At 37.3% G+C, this 24,482-nt stretch overlaps 1 long non-coding RNA gene across 1 annotated transcript; it reads right to left on the bottom strand.

Moving 5' to 3' along the window:
• Positions 1-7,352: 7,352 nt before the first annotated feature.
• Positions 7,353-16,304, bottom strand: LOC147477568 (uncharacterized). Its single transcript, XR_015208211.1, has 7 exons — positions 16,222-16,304; positions 10,196-10,297; positions 9,660-9,759; positions 9,527-9,571; positions 9,385-9,432; positions 9,085-9,263; positions 7,353-7,559 (listed from the first exon to the last, which is right to left on the bottom strand). It is a non-coding gene; the product is annotated as an uncharacterized LOC147477568 (long non-coding RNA).
• Between the last annotated feature and the right edge of the window lie 8,178 nt (positions 16,305-24,482).

Genomic DNA, 24,482 nt, shown 5'->3' with positions numbered 1-24,482 from the left:
ATGGGTGTCCATGATTTGTGATTGGAAATTCATACCTGTAGATCCGACTTAGATAACTCTGAGAATCCAATAGCTATGAATCCGAATCAACAATCAACCCCTTGATCTTCTGTTGTATTCCTTTCAATATATTGGACGTTGTGTGGGCAACGATCTACCAACCCCCTTCTCTCTCACAAAGTTATATCCAATTTTGGATCTATCTTTCCTTGCCTCTCTTTTCAATCCAGATGAATTGTGAATGAATAGTTAATTTCGACCAGGAGAGAAGGGATTCTATTTATAGGCTACAACAGGGACCATGAGGAGAAATTAGGGTTGGGCCTCCTGACGGGCTTGGGCTTCCCATGTTCGCCCAGAACACACGGCCCAAGTCCGTCAACAAATGGCTTATTCCACTAAAGGCCATTGTTGCACTACTGCCCTAATCTCAAATTACGTGTCAGCGTTTATGGGCTCCATATTATATGCTCGTTGATCTCCCCGTGTTTAAGATATCAAATGCCCGTTGATTAAGTCAAGTTATTGACAACTACATTAATCAACTTCTTATGTCCTTGAGTAGTACCACTCAACCTCATTCTCATGTCAGAATAAATCCACCTGCAGGGTCTACATGACAATCTTTTTGAGCTCTTCAAGGGGACATCATCAACCCGACTTCCTGCGGGTCACGGAATCCTTCTATAATCAACAGCACACCTTACATACAATGTCATTACCCAATCCATCGAGTTTGTTGATTCACAAATGAATCTCACTCATTGATGATTTAAAGCAATGTACAATGCACGTAAGTGCCCGTTATTATATCCGGATTAAGAAGACAAACATCCATAATAACAGAGGTCTTTGTTCTCTTATATAGTCAGTATAAAGAGAAACAACCTCACTTGGTCCTGTTCAATACACACAAAGTGTACTAGTGTAATCTTATAGTCAAGATAGACTAATACCAGATTATACTGCAACCGTACCAATAGTTTGTCCAGATCCATTTAGGTTGTGAATATTTACTTATATTTTATAAGGTACTGATGATATGATCTTCTATGTGTTCACACCATATCATCTACAACATGAAGTATTAGACACATGCATATAACTAATAACATATATAATATGTATAACATTTGCTCATATGATTCTCATTCAAAATATAAAGAATTAGAGTTAATACAAAACTAACCCTATCACTTACATCATAACGCGGATACTGTACAATACTGATAGATGTAAAATTTCATGCAATTCGTTGAACTAAGTCCAAATAAACGTCCATTCTATCATCGCGAGCCGCATATTATCATTCAAAGTGGCTAGCGAGTAACTTAGAATAATTAATCGTAACTTAGTCGCCCCCAGCTGAAGAGTTGTGCATATACCGCAAATGACAGTTTCATACTCGGCCATATAATGTGAAGTGTCAAAACCCAAACGTAGAGACCTCCCAATTATGTCTTCATTCAGCTTCAAGATGACAAAACCAAGACCGGAGCCAGACTTATTATGCAAATTATCGGTGTAAATCTAATAATCAGTTGATATATCCGATAAGTATTTCAAGTCATCGCCCCCGGGAGGTAATGACAATTAGGGATCGACGTGTTCCTCATCGAGTAATGCGTTCGACATAGGAATATCATCGACAAGAAAATCAGCCATTAGCGAAACCAAAGTTTGTCTCTTTTTAACTGTATAAGTGTCAGAGACAATGTTGTAAGCCCTAAGGTAACTTTTCTATTCTGCGACTCGATCCGTAGACATTGCGAAAAAACTTGCACAACGGATATTCGATAAGTATAAACTTTGACTATTCCTTCTTTGAAATAAGCTTAAGACGTCTGACAACATGAAACAAGGCCAATGCAATTTTCTCAAAGCAAGAATGTCTCCATTCAGCTAATATGAGAGCCGTACTAACAAATAATATGAGACGACTATCGTAACTATCAAACGACAATGGACAAATATGAATTAGATACGCTTTGCTGAGATTCGTAAAAAGTAACCATTACGAAGTTCGTATTTATTATCTTGAACTCGTGGGTAACCATTGCGAACAACGAGAATCTAATCATCATCACTTAAACGATCCCACACGCAACTATGTTGTTGCCGTGTGTTACGTTGTGGTGCGACAGATGTCACATCATCTTTGAGAGGAATGGTTCATTTCAGACGACACTTGTAGTAACTGTTTTATTTCCGATTCATACACGCTTGAACTTTTGAAGAAGTGTTTCTCGAGACATTTGACTTATATTATCAGTATCAGATTGCGAAGACCATATCTTCGTGGAAAAGTAGTAATGTCACGTATTTGAAGAGGAGTAAGGCGGGTTTTTGGGTCCGTTGTCACCAGGTTGACCTTGAACATCATGGTTGGGTTGATCGACAGTAATTGTATTGGGAACTTGAGCTCTTCTAGTATTCGTCATAATTTTTGCAGAACGTGATCGAGGGTGTTGAATAAGAACCGCAGACGGCGCCAATTATGTTTCGATAAAATATGATCAAAACACTAAGCGATGACGAAAAAGATGAAGAACGTAGAAAAGTAGTGGAAAAGCGATGGTGATCGAGAAAATGATGAGACTATACCTTTCGGTTGTCTACGTACCCAAATTATCGATAGGATCAAGTCTCAAGAACGTAGTTCTTTATGAAAGATAATTTGGTATTTATATGTGTAGAATAAAGACTTATTGTAGATCAAGTAATTGTAATTGAATATAACTCTTAATTGATAATTATCTCTTTGATAAGAAATGAATCTTGACATAAATTAATGTACATAAATGGCAAGCCATGTGGCTAGGGTTCAGCCCTAGACACATGAGTTAATGGGTCTGTACATCAATCCATGGTATTGCAAATTGGGCTTTAGCCTTGTCGATTAAACGGATAAAGTAGAGACCCTTACCAATGGACGTTTGCCACGTAGGTGGGTGTGTGGTGTAAACATTTCTACTACTGGGGTGTAAATCGTCTCCAAAATATATATTCATAAATGTATAATGTTATACATAGGTATAAACAAATTCACTTATTAATTATTAAATGAATTATGTTAATGTGTTTTGTGCTAAAGCACTTCCAAGTTGCCCAAACCAATATTTTTTGCGATAACTAATAGAAGATAGCAACGAATACCTTTAAATGTTAATATCCAAAGGTGTGTTAGAAGAGGATTAGCATATGTATTGAAGGACTGCAAACTTAATAGTTTAGTTTAAATGTTACCTAATCAGCATTCACTCCACAACCCACAATAAAATGCCAATAAAAGCCTAGAAATTTATATTGAAATGCATTTATGTTGAAAATTGTAGTTATGATTGATAGTACCATGCTAAGGCCCAGAAATACAACATATAAAAATATTCTACTTGTGATGTTGACTCACCTCTGTACTTGTTAAAATAAGTGTGGTGAACACTGTTGGCATGGTCTGTTATTAAGAATTCCATAGAGGTCTTCAGTTGGATACCTGCACACAAAAAGAGTGAAAATTTGTCGTGAACTTTACATTCATCATATCCGCATGCAATCTTGTATCCACAAAAAGGATCAAACGTCCACTCACTACACCATATCTGTTGAAAAAAGACACTTTTGGATGTCGTTTTTCCAAAAAAAAGACACTTTTGGGTGTCGTATGGTGACCCTTTTTTTTTGCAGTCTTTTTTTTTTCTACAACACTTGACAAGTGTCTTTTTTCATTTTTTTTTTTAAAAAGGCTGAATCGGGGGCAAAAATGCCCTACAGATTACGTAGAGCATCGATAATAAAGCGGACATCGGTAATAACAAATTTGAAGCGTCAGTAATAGACAAAACCCAGTTCTCATCCATCATCAAATGGCTAATAGAAACAATTTTATAGCCTACTCAATGACTTCGACCTAATAGCTAATAGCAAGATTAAAGGTTCCCATCAAGAAGTTACTCGGCTCCTACTAACAAACCATCGCAGCTTCTTTTAGTACTTTTACAGCGAGAAAACTCAAAACAGAAAACTCAACCAAAACATTTAGTGGTTAAATGGTACTAAGTTCGGGATATCCATCCATAGAAACAAAACAGAAAATAGTGTATTCTTCTAGTACCAATTGCTTTTAAGATACATCGGATCTTGATGGAATTCTCCATCCTCGACTTCCGCCTCAACTGAAGCGGATAATAAGATTTCTTTAAAAGCGAGAACTCTTTAAATGCACGAGACTGAAAAGAACAAAACACTAGTGACAACAACATCCGAAAAAAGCTGGGGCTTTGTTAAAATCTGAAAGAAAATTGTGCAACTTGTCATTGAGGGACGAGGAAGTAAAACGAAGGTGTTCTTGAATTTGGAAAAGGTTCCTATCAGACTTCATACAACAAAAGGAATTGTTGAGGATGGACTGGAGGACACTGCTGTAAATGCATCATCCCATACGCCGAGATGATCCCTACCATTTGAGGATCCTAAGCTTATCCCCTAACCAAAGACCAACTGGTTGGATGACGATGGCTACAAGTCCTGCCGTTGTCTTCAACACCACGTTCCAAACTATTATATATATACGATGACCATAAATTTAAGTCCTACTCAATTATATGTACACAATCTACAACCTGTGTCAACCGAAAAAATGAAGTGCTCCCCAAAACTCAATCAACTAGACTATTACTGCATGCAGAAGTAGCTCATATCCAGAAGCATACAGTGCCGAGATACCCATCCCAGTTGCAATTAAGCTCAACACCACTATTTATGGTAAGCGGCTTAGCTTGTCGGGCCAGCGGACCATCTCGCATAGCGGCTTTTGTATCATTTAAAACAAAGATGCGGACACATCTTTGCGACAAAGAAGATGGTCAGTAACTTACATGAACCATGACTACGAGGATTCTAGAAAATAGCACTTGAATACTTCCATCCCCTCTCAAACCTAGACAATACTAAAGGCGGTAAGGCAACAAACAAGAGCATTTACAAGTGACCACATAATCAACTATACATTTGAGCATATTCAGTAAAAGAATCTATCCTACATCTGAAACACCTAGAAAAGCAAGGATTACTAGCATAAAAATAAAATAAAAGAGCAAGGCGATCATACACCAACAGAAATGTCATTCATTGTTTATGTTTACATTAGAAAAAGGAAACCATATCAATATGTTTAATTAAACCATAGCATAACATAACATAACAATCCATTACACAAAGTTATTTCCATGATCAAGCGGTTCGGGCCTCAATTAGGTAAAGGTTTAGCATCCGGGAATTTGTGTGTAAGATATTGAGATCACTCGGACCTACACTTCAACTTCATCATCTTTCACATTAACCAGACTTCTTCCAGTAGATTCCTTAATCTCACCTTTATATAGAAACATAATTGAAATTGAATCCAAACACAATAATAACAACAGTTTACAATAACTACTTACAGGAGAGGTGTGAGGAGTTGGGGAAACATTAGTAGTAGTTGAGAAATGAGATGTTGTCAGTTTCCATGCATTAAATGATCTACCTGCAATATACCATACACAATCAGATCCTTGATTCAATGATTAAAACATACTAGTATAAAATTTTATACCTCTTCGAAGAGAGAAGTGAAGCATTTTGTTTTTGGACTTGTTGTGGATTTTAGATAGACTCCAAACTCAAGTGGGAGTTTACTTTTATATATATATATGCAAACTTTTGTTTTTTTCTAGGACATCATGATTTTGATCTAAAAGCTCTAATAAGTCCTCTAATAAAACATTGAAGAGCCTCATAATTTGGCTCCGAAGCTCTATGGTCCCCTCCAGGGACTCACAAAGTCATTGGGTCCTATGGATTTCCTGCCTGGCTTGATTCTTTAAAATTTCTTTGGAAGCGGCTAGAGTTTGTTTATGTTCCTTGGCCTCTCCGGTTTGATATCATATCTGGAGTCTCTAGCTACAACTTAGCTTGAGGAAAGGATGAAGGTAGTATGACGAATGGGGAGACTTCGATAGCATTGTGCGATTCAGGGGAGATAATTCTAGTTTAGATGAAATTGTAATGCGAGAGTGAACAACATTGCAAAGGGAGAAAGCAGATAAGAGACAGATTGAGTGCTCATTCGCTTTCTTCTTTCACTTCATTTATTTATATAGAGTCAGATTGAGAGACAAGGAGGAAGAGGCGAGTAGGGAATTCCGACTAAAAAAACGAGAAGTAACAAACACAAGAAGTAAAGACAAGAAGTAAAGAAATGATAACACGGACAAATAGAATACCATTACCTAAAGAAAGCGAGTAAAATCCTTCGCCATTTGACTGGCTGTAGGAAGGTGTAGCTCCCGAATGTTCTTTTGGATCCAAATAAAGCTCAGGTCGCGGTCAATGACAAGGCATACACGGACGTTGTAAATGTCCATTGGGGTATCAAAGTTGCATCAAGAATGATATTTGCCCTTGTTGCCCTTCCCTTGGCAACAACTTACCGATGCATGTTAATCAATTCACATAATTCCATCCCTCTAGAAGAATCACCATGTGATTGTGGCGTGTTGGATCCTAAGCCTACAAGCAATAAGTTAACAAAGACAAAACCACGATTTAGTTATCTCCTAAATTAGCTCAAGCCCCTAGGCACAATGTCTCACATTCAAATCATACATTTGGCGTCGGTGATGAATCTGAAGCGATCCTTCTATGTGATTGCTGACCGCCACTTCTTTTCTTGTCTCCAAAGAAGATCTTAGTGATGGTGACCATTTGTCGCTCCAAACTTCCAAACCGCTCTTCAAGCATTGAGTGTTGTTGCTTTTGTTGGCAAAGCTGCTCTTTAGCGGGGAGCTGATGATGCAAGGGATGTCTTTGATATGCCAACACTCATACCCACTTTCGACCAAATTTATCGGGGGCCACACACTTGAGCAACCGGATCATGGTCTAGGTCCAAGTTTACGCTAGGGGGTCATCCTCAATTATAGCCTTGATTCTTTCCTATCATGACAACATATTAGACATTTAATAAATTTCAGAAGCAGTATATAAAAGAGAACAGAAAATAGGCGGTGGTCAGATTCATCATTAATGAAAATAGGCAGTCAAACTCACTATCCTTTCTGGCGCAATAAAAGAGCCATCCTTGTGAGTATGGATAGCCATATATGAATCCGTTCTAGTCACTTTAACATTCGGATTTTTCGATTTCTACAAAACATTACCAACTCTGTTAGAAGTAAATATGGTGTTACGAATAAAATTAGCAATTGACAAGGTAGATTAGTACCATATCATGGACTGTCCTTGTTTGCTCCCCTTCTACGATGTATGTAAAGCCTTCACGGCTTCTCTAGCCGTCTTGCCCTTTGTCCCATGAGTTTTCTCGAAGGTTTAGATTCATTATCCACGAATTTTTCCCATTCTTCCAATTTCACTCCTGTTGGGCAGTTCCTTTTCCTATCGACGTCATTGTCATACTTGTCATAGTACTTCACGCGGAGACGATGCTTAAACTCCCTAAAGCTTTTGGCGACCTTATTCAGATTTATCTTTTTGTATGCATCATCCACATTGTATTCTTTCTGTATAAGAATCTAATATTAATAAAAGACATTTGAAACGGTCAAACTATCAAACAGCACATATTCGATTATTTTATATGCCAAATACCACTAACAATGAAAGAATACTAGTATACAATCTTGTAATTTATAGTTAAATGGCTTGCATCTTTTCACAAGATTGCTCAAACCAAAAGATGTCAGAAATAACTTTATAGTATCGCTTACTAGTGCTAACTGGAGTTTCTGTTTTTGACATGTCATATAAAAATTTATAGGTAATGATTTATGAAGAAACTAGTTAATTACAACGGTCGTTTGCTGGTCAAGTTCGAGAGTCGTCAGAGCAATAAACAGTTCATAATTACAACGCTTGCGAATGATTACAACTCAGCAGTAGAATAGAAGACCATTTTCTTCCAAACTTCATACTTATTATGTAGAAGATTTAGAACAGAGAAAACTACAAAAGTCTTTCATCTCATAGTAAATCAGGATGAGTAGTGACTAGCTGCTTGTAAAGTTAATCCAGCAGCAATTTTGTGTACTTATTATTGCTTTAGATATTTGTTTTTTTCTTCAAATATTATCTCTTATTCTTTTCTCTTCCTTCTTGTTTTATTTTAGTTAATGTACCTATTCTAGATATGTTTCAATAAATACTATCCCTTTCATGTTACTCCACTGCTATAGGTACAAAAGTATAGAAAACAGGTTCTGTACAGAATCATAAATGAAGTTATATACTAGACAGTAGAGACCTATGGACTTTATTTTCGTTCGAACCTTTGCAATATATTTGGTTACCCAAGGTTCCATCAAAAGTCTTGTCTGTTTTAGTAGAACATAGGATTATAACCATTGCAAACCTTAAGAATGAGAAAATGACTATTGTGACATTTGTTTCTTCTAGGTGTGCGTGTACATTAGCTTCTCCTTATATCCTTATACATTGTCATTTCTCATGAGACAGCAGTTAGTGCCATTCTATAGAGTCCACTTCTCTTTCTGTACAAGGTAAATCCACGGATCCCTTATCTAATGTATCTTATATTTATCGTTAGATAAATAATAGTCCAATCCCCATTTTCTTCTGCCTTTACCCAAACAACAACACTCTAACATTCTAAAAATACATTCTTTCACCTACAAAACCCAAAACAAACACTCTACACATAAACCCACAACACCATTCCCACAAAAAAAACAATACTTTAACATTTTATAAAACACAAAGTACACGAATGGGAAGCTTGCAAGTAATCCCCGACGAGCAAAGCAAGAGCAGAAACAATCTCATCAGAGATACCAAGTTTAGTAATTTCAAGACCAGTTTTAGTCTTGGTCTCTCTTTGAAAACCAACTTGAGTAGTAGTAGTAGTAGCGTAAACAGAGAGAAAGTTCTTGAAAGTGAGTTGGTTTTGGAGAAAGAGATTGAAATGGGGGGCGTGAAGTTGGTAGAGAGAAAAGAAGATGAAGCAAAGGCCATAATGACTCACACTAAAAAGAGAGAGAGAACCATAATGGATATGAGCAGAAGACTAACCACAACGCTGCTCCAGATTATGTTTTTTGTTGGACTAGGCACATTTTTGAAACTCTCATAAGAGATAGGACAATGTGTCTTTGTTGTCCCACCAAGCAAACTAGAAAATCCTTCTGAACCGTCTCCAACAGGCTGTCCGTCAGAGTCAAATTCAACTTTCTTCTTTCCTTTGGAAGAGACTATAAAATAAAAATAAATAATAAAATTACTGAAGAGGCAAAAATATGTCAATCAATTCGTGGGAATATATAAAAGAATAACTATCAACAAATAAAATTACTGAACAAATACTATATGTACCACAAGAACCTCCACCTCCAGAAACTTGGGAATCACTAGATGATGATCCTGGAATCAAGAAAAGTTATGATATCAGGTACAAGTGCAATACATTTAATAGATTATAATGTTTTTCTTATTTGTGTTGCAAGGAAATCCCTACCCCCAAGATGCTAAAAAAAACGGGATACTAAGGAAGGCCTCGAGTCTGCAAGTATAAAAGGACTAGAGAACTTAGTATTGAGTAAATAGAGTGCCTATAATTGCCAACCCTTCATTAGATTTAAATTTTGTACTTGAATCAGAAATATGTATGCCACCGTTGAGATCTCTAGCCATCACAGCTTCACGTGATAACATTGTCTTCCTAGCCCTCTTTTCCGCTTGCTTTGAGCTCTTAATAGGATAAAAGATAGACTATTAGGCAGCAACCATTAACAAACTAAAATTTTACGTATTTAAAATAACCTCAAAATTCATGAACTACAAGTCATTAGTTCAACTGGTTCATTTACTATGAAGAGATCGTGACCACAGCTTGTTTGGTATCAACTGGTTCAGAGCCTCCTTTGAGACCCCCAGTGGACTACAAGGGAATGTTGTACATACAGTACCAGAATGCGAGATTCTGAGATTGACCAGTATCAATCTCATAATGTTCCGCTTGAAGTTTCTACACAAGTTAACTGTGAAATGGCCAGAACTCAAGGAGCATTTCCCAGACCAACTCAAGGAGCATAAACGAATTTTGTTCCAAGTTATATTTGTTATGTAGAATGATATCAGTAACTAGTGAGGGAAAGACCTTGTTTAGGTATTTAAAAGAAAGTACCTCTGTGCTCTCCTGTCCCGACATATCCGATCCTATGGATTTCAACAAATACACACTTAGCAGAAACCCCAACACAGCTGGAAGAAAAGCACTATACTTGACCTGCAAATAATGCCATACATGCAATCAGATTTAAGTATATCATCCATAACATACATGCAATCAGATTTAAGTATATCATCCATAACATACATGCAATCAGATTTAACTAAGAAGAACTTTATTAGTTAAGCCACACCCGACTTACCAGAACTCGTCAAGAATTATACATACACAAGCAATGCCGAACATACGAACAGAAAACAATATTAACACCTAATACACTGCCAATACAAAAGCATACAAAGGCCCCAGATACGCAATCCAAAACTTAGAATGCAAATTGTAGCGTATGGAACAAATATAAAGTAACAGACGCTTCAATAACATTGCCAAATGTTGCCTCAGACAAGCTGATATTAAAAACCAAATCAGCATGCGACAAATCAAGTCACTAAGATTTCAGACATAAGAAGTACATATCTTCTAACACTAATGAACTCAAAAGTGTCTCGTTACAATCTTGACTCAAAAACTAAAGGGTTTTCATACGCATCCATGTCTCTAGTCATTCTCTTTGGAGCATGTAACACGACATTCCAACCACTCCTTGTTAGGTCTTTGCAATAAAAAACCTGTGATGCTTGTGAGGCAAGAATAAAAGGCTCATCTACAATCTTCGAACTTCCTTTAAACTTGCTCAAATCCACGAATGTTAAATTAATATCCGGATCAGTGTAACATCCATTCACTTTATCTTCCACACGAACCCAATCACAACAAAAAACAGTTATAGTGAAATCAAAGTAGTCGAGTTCGAGAATTTGTCTAATGATCCCATAATAAGTAGTATCATCAGACACGAGCTTCTTATCCTTTGCACTTGCACGAAAGTTAGTCATCGCATTCATTTTAATTCCAGAATTCTGAGTTGTCTTGTTAGTGTCCCATTCAGCTGTAGAAAACACATATCCATTGGCTTGGTATGTGTTATCTAAATCGTTTGGAAGTTGGGACCATCAGCAAGTCTCTTGATGGGAGAAACCTCTTCATTTTGTAGCTATCAAAAAATCCACAAAAGCTAATATTATTCTGCAAGAACTACACGATCCTACGTGTTACTCTAAGTGATTACTAAGGTACTGAAACTATACTTGTTCCCTTAACCAAGGAATAAAACTCATTGGTGTTTCGGTGTTGCCTTTTCTCTTACGACCACTCGGTTTAAATCTTTGCAAATATATTTGGTATTTCCTACAATGAAATGACATAAGAGACAAGTTAAATAGGTCTTTAGAGTTTCACAGTCTCATATATAACATTATAAACATGACAAGAGTAGACTTACTTTTGCCATGGAATAGAAAGTTTTGAGCACTGCAACACCCATCTACGTACTTGTTCGTATTGCACATTACTCAATCTATATACGCCTTTCTTATTGAGAGGTTTCTCATTTGTCAGCTCTCCTGTGTCATCCATGAATCTCTCTTTACCTCGCTTGTAGCTTCCCTTTGAACCATCGGGCATATGCTCCATACAATACATTATTGATTCCTCGACAACGTAGCGCTTTTAGCAATACATGCCGGGGATGTGTTGGATTCTTTACATACCTCTTGTAGTCTCTCATCATCCTAGTACAAATTAGCAACATATATTACTCATATCAAATAACAAAATATAGATAGCTCACTCATAAAACTTACCGTTCGAAAACATACATCCACCGACACCAAACGGGTCCACAAAGTTCTACCTCTTCCGCCAAATGCACAACAAGGTGCATCATGATGACAAAGAATGAAGGAGGAAAATACTTCTCAAAAAACGCGACAACGCTTCAATCACTCTTTGTCTAGCAACTTCAAGCTCATCGAGGTATATTTCTTTGGAGCAAAGAATGTTGAAAAATGTTGACAATTGTCGGATTGCTACTACGCGAATTGCTTATGTTCTTTAAAGCAATGCATGAGTAATAACGGCAAAAAGTTGTTGCATCATTACATGATAATCATGCGACTTCAAACCTTTTAATTGAAAATCTTCCTTGCTCACCCGTTGCTTCCAATTGGAACTATATCCTATAGGTACCTTTAATGTGGCTAAGGTCTCAAAGAACAGATTTTTTTTTTTTTCAGATTGGGATAAAGTAAAATCAGCCTTTGGTAGCAACAACTTATTTCCCACTTCTTTTGGCCACAAGTGTTGCTTTATATTCATCTCCTTCAAGTCTAAGCGTGCTTGCAAACCATCCTTGCTCTTGTCCATTTCCAAAATTGTCGCAATAAGGTTCTCGGCTACGTTTTTCTCCACATGCATTACATCCACATTGTGAGGACTAAACAAGAACTGTTAATCACGAAAACACACAAATTACAATGATGTATAATGATGTACGACAAACCAAATTAAGAAATGGAAAATTAAGCTACCTCCCAATACGGCAAGTCAAAGAGTTTTGATCTTTTCGACCATGCAGTCACGCCCTCATCATCAACATTTTTTTTCCCTTTCTTTCGTGCTACCTTTCCATAAACCGTTTCAAAACTTTCCACTTTGCTTTTTACCTCGGAACCACTCAATCTTCTTGGAGCTTCCCCATGTTCTTCCTTCCCATCAAATGGTTTTTGTCGCCTAAAAGGATGATCCCTCGGAAGAAATCTCCTAGTGCCCATATATGCATTCTTATTCCCATGTTTTAACCTAATTGAATATGTCTTTTCGCCGCATGGAGGACAACCATAATTTCCACCCGTCTTACAACCCGATAACATGCCAAACGCAGGGAAATCATGTATGGCCCACAACAAAACTGCTTTCATAGTAAATGTGGTGTTACTATGAGAGTCGTATGTTTTGGTGCCTGTAGACCACAACTCATTCAACTCGGAGATTAGGGGTTGCAAATAGACATCAATGTCTTTCCTTGGACTACTTTTCCCAGGTATCAACATGGACAACATAATAAACTGTTTAACCATACAAAGAGATGGCGGGAGATTATATGGAACAATCATAACAGGCCAACACGAATAAGAACTATTAGAATGAGAAAACGGATTAAATCCATCTGTCGCAAGTCCCAGACGGACATTGCGTGGCTCAGCAGAAAATTCTGGCCACTTTGCATCAACTGTGCTCCAATTGAGAGAGTCAACCGGATGTCTCACTCTATTTTCGTCAACCACGGCCCTCGAATGCCATGTCATGTTCTCCGCAATCCATGGAACACTAAAAAAAAATATATATACATATATTTCATTAAAAACTGATTGATTCAAAGGGTAAGAAGTAAATGCGATAGCATTACAAGTATTGAAGCCAAAGCCTTACCTATACAATCTTTGTAACCTAGGTATTAATGGGAAGTATCTCAAGACTTTGCTGGTAATGCGGGTTTAGCCTTTTTTCTTGTCGTAAGATCAAGCGGCTTCAACATTCTTCCATCTGCTCACACCACATTTAGGACACTCTTGAAGAGCTTCAAGTGTTTTCCAATACAAAATGCAATTATTGGGACATGCATCGATTGTTTCATAGTCCATACCTAAAGATTTAATCAGCCCTTTAGCCTCATATACGCATGAGAGGCAATGTATTATCTTCGGGAAGAATATCTCTTAAGCGTATCCAATAATTACGTGAAGCTATTATCGGACCAGCGATGTTTTGTCTTGAGGTTCATCAACTCAATTGTTACTGATAACTTAGTCTTTTCTTGTCTGCATGAGGAATATATTGGTCTCTTCACATCCTCCCACAAATTATTGAACTTCATCTCCTTTTTTAAATTAACTGGATTTTGGTTACATTGTTCATTATGGCAATCGACATCCACATTTTCATCCGAACTAATCTCATCCGAACTTATCTCATCCGCATTGAAATCTTCATCCGAACTAATCTTATCTACGCATTCATCCAAATCATCAAGTTGGACAGTCCTAAGCTCTTCATTCACAAAGTTAATTTCTTGAGGATGGGTATCTTCGGGAGAGTTATGAGAGGATGAACCAAAAGGTTCAAAATTCCCAACATTGTTTACAAATGACTCCCCATGAAAATACCATGTAGTGTAAGACTCGTCAAATCCATAACGAACCAAATGAACAAAAATGGTTTTGGATCAACCATTCCACCGAACATTGCAACACTTGGCACACGGACAAGAAGACCAAGTTCCTTTTCCTAAACTATCCCTCATGAATTCAAGGAATGATTCGATTCCATCTAGATATGCATCACTCCCCATCGATTCCTTCATCCACTCTAAATGCGGGCGTGACAAACTCATCCCTACTTAATGCAATATGTAGATAAGTACATATTATTTCACAACATTATGAACAATCAATAACTAAAACAAAATAATAAGTCTTCATTATCCATTTAAAACTCATGAAATTTTCGCATGCTCATTCAAAAATCCTCATTGTGTATAATAAGATCACTATGTGTGCCGTACAACGTGACAACTGAATCTCATTGTTGGTCAAAATACCAGTTATCAGAGAAGAACTGAAGATCGATAGTGGCTAATATATACAAATATACAATAAGTCCACAGTGATTCCAAAAAAAAAAAATGTTTTTAGGTGCTATTTTTCAGAAACATACTTTCCAAACAATTTTTTTTTGAGTTCGTCTACCCCGAGGATATCCTCATAGGGACGAGATCCAAGACTGTTGGATGTGTGATCCAACGGTTCGAAAATCAAAAACAAACTCACATTCTCTCTTTTCATTTTTGTTTTTGATTTTCGGACCGTTGGATCCCTCATCCCTACAAGGATATTCTAGCCCAGGCCTTTTTTTATCTATGAAACACACCCTAAAAAAAGAACCGAAAAGGAACTTTGTTACTTTCAACTTTGGACGGTATAACATTCACCAACAAATCAGCCTATATAGTAACGAAAAATCAGTAGATTAACGAAGTTGTTGACATGTCACATTTGGTGGAACATGTAATCATGAACATGAATGAATGAATCTACGTCTTTAAATTGACTGAGTCTCATCGAGGAAGAAAGAAAACAAATTAAAATCATTGGTAGGGTCTTATCTATTTCTTTAGCCTAAAGATGTTTAACAAAGTAAACTTCGGTCTTTGATCTTGTTTTTCCTTTGTTAGGTTATAGAGGTGATCCCTTGAAGTTATGGGCCTGAATCCCATGGTGGATGGAGGTTCAGGATATATGGGATATTGAGAAAAGCTTAGCTCAAGAGTTTAAAAGAGTGGTCTTTCAAATCAAGGAATGGATAGGGCTTTGTATGTTGGGTTGTAGTTCAGTTCTAAGCACATATAGGGTTATGTTGGACTTGTTCTTTAGAATTGGTCTCTATTGAGTTGGAACTTTGGGAAAACTTAAGAGACACAATACCTAAGAACATGGTGGCAGTTGATGCCTTCAAGTATACAATGAACTTGGCACGGCCAACGACTAGCTACTTCTGCCTACAAGGACCGTAATTTTTCATAGGGGTTTAAGGCCTAGATATGGAGATACACAATTTCTTTTTTCGCTTTCAGAGAACCCCTACCAGCTTATCGATATTGGTAATGAATAGAGAATGCCTAACTAGAAGTCTAGAAACATATATGCAATTGTAAAGAAGCATAGCAATAACAAAGTAAAGAAGGGGTACTATTTATTACGATAAATCATCCTAACATATGTCTTAAAACACATATACTCTACTGTTAAAACACATAAGTAGTTATAGTTTCTCAGTAAATGCTGAACAGGACATCAAGGAGACCAACAAACTATAGGCAGTCTAGCACAACTACACTCTATTAGATGCCAAAGTCGCCGATCTTGGCATTATTGTGGACCGGTGCATTATTTTTGTAGCACGTCCTTAAACTTAAACTTTTACCACACACGGAGAAGAAACGGATATCTGACCGATCCTTAAGATGAATGTAAAACACGTAAAACTTCGATCCGAATGTGACAAGAAGTTAAATTGATACATACCTAGAAACGCTCCAGTTCTGCTGCAGTCTATATACAAAATAGTTTGTATGTTTTCAGTAACTCCCTCGAAGTAGATCTTAAACAAATGATGCTTCGGGGGCCACTAACAATGTGCTCTTTAGCTAATTCAAAGATTGCTGCTATCTGAAATAAAAGAATATCAATTTCAATTTAAGTAACTATTAAAAGTGAAAACTGAGTATGGCATGAAAACTGAAACAAATAATACTCAGCAATATCATCACAATGTTGATTGAGAGATTTCTAGGTTTCATTACCAAGCATAAAACCGGTGACAAATCAATGAATCACTAATTTGAACTGATTACAATACTACTCTGTTTAACTAATTTCGAATATGATTACATGTTTAAAGATTATATGAATTAATCATAGACGGATTAAAAAACGTTAAAATCTAAACGAAATCGCTTAGATTTGATAAAGAGATTGTAGATTTGATAAAGAAATAATTGAAATTACCTGAAGAGATTGTAGATTTGATAAAGAGATTGTAGATTTGCTGAAGAGAGTGATTTGAGAGGATCGATCAAATATTATGAAGATTTTGAGAGTGATTTTGAGAGCAGAGATTTTGAGAGCAGTGATTTTGGGAGATTTTGAGAGTAGTGATTTTGAGAGTGATTTTGAGGATCGATGATGAGACCCTTTTTGGTGAGAGAACGAAACAGGTTTTTTTTTGAGACCCTTTTTCTTGATCCGACGCTTAGGGTGAGTTCAACGACACGTGGTGGGCGTGCTCACAAAAAGACAAAACAAAAACGTCGGTAGGTTTGTCTTTTTTTTTTTAAAATCTGGTGTAGTGACTAATCTTGATTATGTAGTAACTGGTCGAGATATACATGCAGCTCCTCTAAGCACATATACTGATATACATCATTTTTTAAATGACATTTCAGACAAACCTAGGATTGGCAAAAACGGAAAAACCATTGAATGAAAAGAACCTGGGCTAGTGGAAAAGAAGTAGAAAGAGAGAACATTCACATCCAGCCATGCATGAATCAGTTCAAAAGATTGAATGAAAACGTGCTAGTGCAAACAATCTGCAGATAGAACATATATAATACAGACTATACCTGAATTGCAGGATCCATCCAAAGTTTTTTGATATCTTGTGCAAGATGTTTAGTCAGGGATGGATAACTCAACCTGCTCCTAATTTCTGATATTTTTTCCCCAATTTCCTGATGCCAAAAGAAAAGGAATTAATATACTTATTAAGAGTTGACCTCCTCTAAAAGAAACAAATAACCATTTTTTAAAGTGGCCTTCAAGGAATCCATATGATCAAGCTAAAATCTAGTATTAAAGCTTTTGAATTGTGGAATCTGTAGAAAAGTGAAACTCTTAGAAATGTACGTAGTTGGAGCGGCAAAAAAGACAGATTCAAACCTTATTCTCGTCAGACAAATAATACTTTAAGGAATCAGTTCTATTGTGAAGGAATTCCTTGACCCATCATGCAAAGAATCTGTAAGAATAAATTCAATGAGGCTCAGGGAAATTAGATATGACTCATCAAAGGGCAATGCTTTTCAAATATAAATATATTGGAGACTAAACAACAAAAACAACCAACACACCCTTTCTATTATTGCATACTTTGATTGTCTGATATACGTTGGCATGGATAACTGAGACATAGCTATTTAGTTCCGCCTCGTCAAATCCCGTCTGGAAAAGAAGCTTTATCTGAACAATAGTCACATAGAAAGAGTTCATAAGAGAGTGTAAGCTCAGAGGAAAAATAGAGTTACGGGGATAAAAGAGCCCAGGTTCTAACCTGTTTAAAAATGGTAGACTTTCCCAACTCTCTAGCTCCTTTCCCCACAATGAATGGAAAAAGAAGTTTAGTATTCCAGAAAAACATTCTAACAAACGTAGAATACTCAATTTTAAAGCACCGTAACAAACTAAACAAGAAATGTGATAACTAACGTTGAGGTAACTACCTTATGATGGGAGCAAGAGACGACATAAGTATAGGCCTAGAAACATAACGAAATTTAACTTATAAATAACATTGTTCTCTCTCTCTATCTTAAGTTTTCTCGACAAATAAAGCCTCTAACAATGACAAACAGAACGGAACAAACAAATATGCAAGGCACAAAAATTTCAACTGAGTAATGGTGGTGTTTACTGCATAGAGAGCCCATCTTTTGTATCAGCAGCATAGACGTCTAATATTCGATCTAATTTCAAATTTCAAATGACACAAGTTAATCAGAGATTATTATCTAATAATTAAGAAATATATATAGTATTGGAGATCTTACCTGATACTCCAGTTCCAGATCAGCATTTTAGGGAATTTTTAGAACCATGAAGTGAAATCAGTCATGGATTGGAAGAAGATGGACAGTTCAATTCCTACCAAGAAGATAACAGTAGAAATTGATGATTGGCCATGAATTAGGAAGAGAAAGAGATTTCTTAATTGCCTTAATTAATCTAATTAGTGTTGGTATTAACGGGAATTAATGTTGCAGTGCGTACAATTCAAACAGTGCGTGGGTTAGGTTTTTTAATTAACAACTATATGAAATGACCGATTACTCCTATTAAACAGTATTAAACAACACTTTAATTGAAAGACAATATTGGCACTACGAATTTATATGGGTGTAAAAAGACCAAATAGTCATTCTTAATAGTATTTAGGTGTTTGATTTAATTATTCATTTGGGATATTATGTGTAAGAAAAATATCCGGATGAATTTAAGGGTCCAGATTAGTTATAGGAGATACTACTAGTAGAGATAGTCTATCTGATGCATATCCATAAACTTGCGCTTGTTCATCAATTCCCGAGGATTCTCGTCTTGGCCAAAGCAATTATTTCCAGATTTCTCAAGATGGTGCGTTTGTTAAGTTTCATATAGTTAATGTTACATCAGTTTTAGCCATTGCTAAATGCCCAAATGTGTTTTTTTAGGTAGTAGGGAAGGCAAGATTTTTGTATGAGAACTCCAGTCAAGCCCGCCAGCTCTTGTAGCGAGGTACAAATTGATTTTCTCAGTAATGTCGTTCTGCACTTCTGCTCAATATATCCACAGTTTTACTGCGCTTGGGTAGTCCGGTTTTGTGTGCGGTCGTGTGGGTCTTGAATACCCCATCCAGCATAACACAATTGCAACATTTCAGGGTATCGAATCAACCAGGGGCGGATCTATGAGTTGGCTGACCCGGGCTGTAGCCCCCCCTAACTTTGCTCAAAACCCAAAAGTACAGTGGTAACTATTCACTCCAAAAAAAAAAAAAAAAAAAAGTAGTGAGAATTAGTGTTAGTAGCCCCCCCTATTGTTGAATCCTGCATCCGCCCCTGGAATCAACACTCTAAACTTCCAATTAGACAAACTGCCATGTCCTTTGATGGAAGGTAACCCATTGCTTTAGAACCCTTGTATCTGAGTTCTTTAAGTATTAAATCTCAATGCAGTAACTACTAGAAAAGTTTTAACTCCGTTTGTTTCCATTTCTATATGATGCAATACTATCCGAGGAAGGTCAAATCTGGTAATGGGATGCATGTAATTCTCAAACATGATTTCCGAATCCCCATAGTGAAGAGTAAAGAGAGGGATTACAGTGAGACAAATTGAAGCTTATATTGGGGGAAAAAATGTCACTTGATCTTTTGCCCGTCGTGCTAGTTGCAGGCTTATGATTATATGTGGCCTCAATGTCTCAGTTTACTACTTCTTGAAATTGTACTGATGGCGTAGTGCAGAATCTTTTGTAAGGCTCTACTGCGGCTGAAAGCAGGCTCACTCTCTCTCTCTTCCCTCTTACTTTTCTTCCCCCCACATCTTATTTTCAAATTCGAATCTCCTTTGTAATCTAATCCTTAATAGGCTGTGAGTTTTTTTTTGCTCACAGCTCTGACTCCCACAGTGCTCACAGGGGCGACACTTATAACAAAAAAAGTCAATAAAAATTTTATGATCCAAAAGACTCTCTCTCCTCTTTTATACCAAGCGTTTCCACCCTCTTCTCTCTCCGCCATCTACATTGCAAAACAAAATTCACATTTCAACTCCACTCCTTTTAACTCCACTACTCACGAGCCAAGAGCCAACTCAATCTTCTTATTGTTCTAGATTAAGTCAACTAAATCTTTCTAACACACCCTTTCATTTTTCAGACCATTCTTGTTCTAGACTCTCGGTTGTTAGACCTTGTACTACTACTACTTCAGCTCCATCTTCAAATTGTAGTTGGGAAATTAAGTTAGAAAAAAAAAAAAATCCCACACTTCTCTTACATGGTTGCCTTTGGTTCAAAACTTCAAATACAAATTACAATCGAACAAGGTTGTAAATCTTACATTTTGGACTACTTAAACAGTTTCTTAAAATTCAAAAATGGGTCTTGAAATCGAATGGGATGACAAACAAGATTCTTACTTTTCAGAGTGTAAATCTTGTCAACTTCAAAATGGTGTTTGTGGGTAAAATTTATCGACCCAAGTAACCATTTTCTTTGCTATAGTTCACTATCCCAATCCCAATCTCATTTAACCCCACCTTGGATTCGTCTTGATAGTCCGAATCGCATTGTTTTTAGAGTGTTCTCTTTGTCATTTGTGTATCGTATCGCTTCTTATTGGTGTTGTAACTTTGATTTTTCGATATAGAAGAGTGAAATCTACAAGAAATGAGGAGGACCCACCAATGCTTTTTCTACAACGACATCTTTAAACCAAGTTTATTACCACAAGTTTTCAGTTATGAGGATTTGGATTTATCGACGAATGGTTTCAGTGTATCTAGACCAACTTATTGATAAACAGAATAGTTAAAGTGAAAAAGCTACGTAAAACCACCTCAAACAATGGCGAAGAACGAATTTGGAGAAGGCAATTTGTAATGAGATATTGATTCTTTCTTCAATTGAGCAACAGAATCTTGTTAAGCTTCATGGGTATTATAGTAATTCAAGATGTTTGTTACTTGTTTATGATTATGTACCTAATGGTACATTAGTTGATCATTTACATGGTTCAAAGAGTTTATCTGGAAAAAGGTGTTCTTTGAAATGGTTAACTACTAGAGTTGATATTGCTTTACAAACAAAGCATTGGCTATTGAATAGCTTCATTTTGAGGTAAAGCCCGCAATTATTCATAGAGATATTACCTCAACTAATATCTTTGTTGAGAAAGATTTCAGAATCAAGTTATTTTGGGCTGTCAAGATTGTTGAATTTTAGTGATGAAGGAAACCAAGTGGCGGTCTGTGATTGGAATTAATATCTAATATCTTTATCTTGGGCTAAAAAAACTGGTATTAATCCCAACTTTTCAGGAGAAACAGTGAGTAGTATTAGTGAAAGAGAAGTTGGGGTGGGGGGGAGGGGGAGGGGGAAGAAAAATTGTGAAGACTTGTGGTGTACTGGTGGGTAGGTAAAGAGGGAAGAGAGAAGGGGAGGGGAGGGGGGAAATGTGGGGAAGAGAGAGAAAGAGATGAGGAGAGAGTTTTTTTTTGTTTTGTTTATTTTTTTAATTTTTGTTAGACACGTGTTGACTCTGTGAGCACTGTGGGCGTCAGAGCTGTGAGCAAAAAAAAACTCCAAAACTTGCTTATTTGATGACCTGCAAAATAATGCTCTTTCAATCCACATTGTCAAGATCAACAGATTTTCCCTGGTAGTGTTCATTGTCTGAATTGCCTGCTTGCAATCAAAGGAAAGGACCAAGCTCATTTTTAGCAATCAACGAAGAAAGTATCACTGCGGGTTGATTCCTCCTCCAAATGGAACTCATAAATCAGACTAATGGCAGAAGATGTCAGATATAATTCTTGCTCTTGGTCACCTGCAGGTTTGACCAATTTAGGTGCGACATGCTATGCTAATAATATACTTCAGTGCCTTTACATGAACACATCATTCAAGCTAGGTGTTTTTTGTGTTGAGCCTGATTTGTTGGATAGACATCCCGTGTTGGATCAAGCAAGCACAGCGAAAGCTTTCTATCTAGAAAGAATATTATGGATAATGAGAATGAACAATAATGATACTTTTTATGAGGCCTCAAATCACAAGAATGAAAATATATGGGAGGAGGTTAAGATAGAAGCAGTTGACGGTGGGGTTTTAAGTCCAACAAATATTCCTAAGGAAGACCATTCCAGCACTTCTATTGCTAATGAGAAAAAGAATAGAACTTCTGTGAACACTACAAAGTCCAATGATAGCAAAAAGTTGGATGGAGAAGGGGTCTGGTATGGTCTTACCTCTGTAAAGAGAAGTCTTATGGCTGAAGCCCCTGTTATGCCTTGGGGGTCTTTCTTGGATGATTGGGGTGCAAAATGGGATGTCTTGGCTAATCAGAGAGGATTGGAACTAGGTGGCCATTGGGGTAGGGTAGACTATGATGCGGTTATTCCAGCAGAAAAGATTGCCGAGTTGAAATATCAGGCATCTCTGGAAGATCCCGTTGAAGTCCGCCCATGTCTTGCTCCATTGAAAGTATGTGGACTCTGCCAAAGAAGAGACATGAGAGTTTGTCTGTTTCATGGCCCCATCATACCACGAGATTCAGAAGGAAATCCCATTGATCAACCCCAATTAACCGATACTAAAATTCTTGATCTGGAGAAAGAAGTAGTTGAGAAATTAACAAAACAGGCTGTAAAGAATGTGCGGTAGAGAGACAGAGATGAAGCAAAGAGGAAAAGTGATAAGAATACATCCAAACGTGCAAAGCTTGCAAAAGTTCGCGAGCACAATGAATCAGTGCTGCATGAAGCTGCTATAACATCAACCTCATATTCTGAAACATTGGGAGCAGCAACTGAGAGTGCTTCATTTTTGAAAGAGAAGAAGCATACTCTGGCTTCCATGTTGCGGAAGAACCGAAGAAAGAAACACCAAAAGATAGAATAGCAATCGTAGTGCACCGGAGAAATCGGCCTAATTAGTGTTACTTGCGCTGATCTAAGACCAACCTTGCGCAGTAGGCTTAATAAGAATAAGATAAGTATGCCATGCCAGCCTTTCACGGAGTGCGTCAACAGCCCTCAATGCCGGATCAAGGAATATTTAGTAAAGCGCGGACAACTCCTAGCCCGGTTCACCAATCCTATCTCTCACTTTAAAAGAAAGCCACCTATCGAATCATACTTGAGGCGGAACAGGTACTGGAGATAAAAGAGGCACTCAACGATTACTACCATAAGTTGGAATGAGAACACAAAGCAAATAATAAAAAAACAAAAAAAATCAAAACAAAAACACTTACATGGTGTTTCCTCCATTACAATGATGGCTATTGGTCCTGTCACTCCTCCACAACCACCTACATCTGATGCACTCATATCATGGAAGGACCACCAGTCTTGACTCCCACGATTCAAAACAAGATTACCGCTCACCTCCTCTACCTGTATACTTAGTTATTAGTACTATCTGGGCTACAATTGTAGATAAATGTAATAAGATTGAAAGCAAGAGGGGAAGAGATCCCTTTCTCCAACTACATCATCTCTGGATAGTAGGCGGGCTTTATTCGCCGGATCATGCAGCCAAGCAGGCTGAACCAGCCCAACTCAGGTAGTCAATGCCAGCAATTCCAGATCAAGTACAGCAGAAGTAGCTTACAGTGAGAGGGCAAAAAGTTCAGTGCTTATAGTTCCATTCGTAGTATGTGTACAAGAGTGGTGAATGCAATTCATAATCTCCTCTTTGAAAGCAAGGTGTGGTGCCCGAACTCCCGAAGGTTTGTATTAAGGAAGAGCTGATAGGCCCGTGCTAACAGAGAAGCTTTTGCCCTTTTGTACCTAAGCGGCTGATGCCTTCTTTCGCTCAGAACGAGTGATTGCACTCTCCACGTATTCCTCTTCCCCTGCCCTAACCATGGAAGGAAGTTAGGCTGAACCAAGCAAGTGGGTCAGACGGATCTTTGCCTCCATCGAACCCACGGGAAGCCCCTTGCAAGCTATGGCTAATGCATTTAAGAAAAGAAACAAGAAATCTCCGCCAAGCCATTATTCAATCCCTATGGAATTAGATTCCTCGCCTGCTGGCTGATTAATTGACAAAGGGGATTGGCACGCCTGCTCGCTGACTTAATTCAATAGTTCGGCCACACCAACCTTAGGTAGGCTATAGAAGAAAGGGCTGACCATTGAGATGCTTGACATCATGGAAACATATAATGTACCGATGATTGCTGAAAACAGGAAGGAAATGAAATGTCAATGTTGATGAACAAGATGTGCAAAGTTTTATC

This window comes from Coptis chinensis, chromosome 9, assembly GCF_015680905.1.
Source record: "Coptis chinensis isolate HL-2020 chromosome 9, ASM1568090v1, whole genome shotgun sequence".
Classification (NCBI taxonomy): domain Eukaryota; kingdom Viridiplantae; phylum Streptophyta; class Magnoliopsida; order Ranunculales; family Ranunculaceae; genus Coptis; species Coptis chinensis.
The sequence above is the reverse complement of the archived record's forward strand: the minus strand, read 5'-3'. Positions and strand labels throughout refer to the sequence as shown.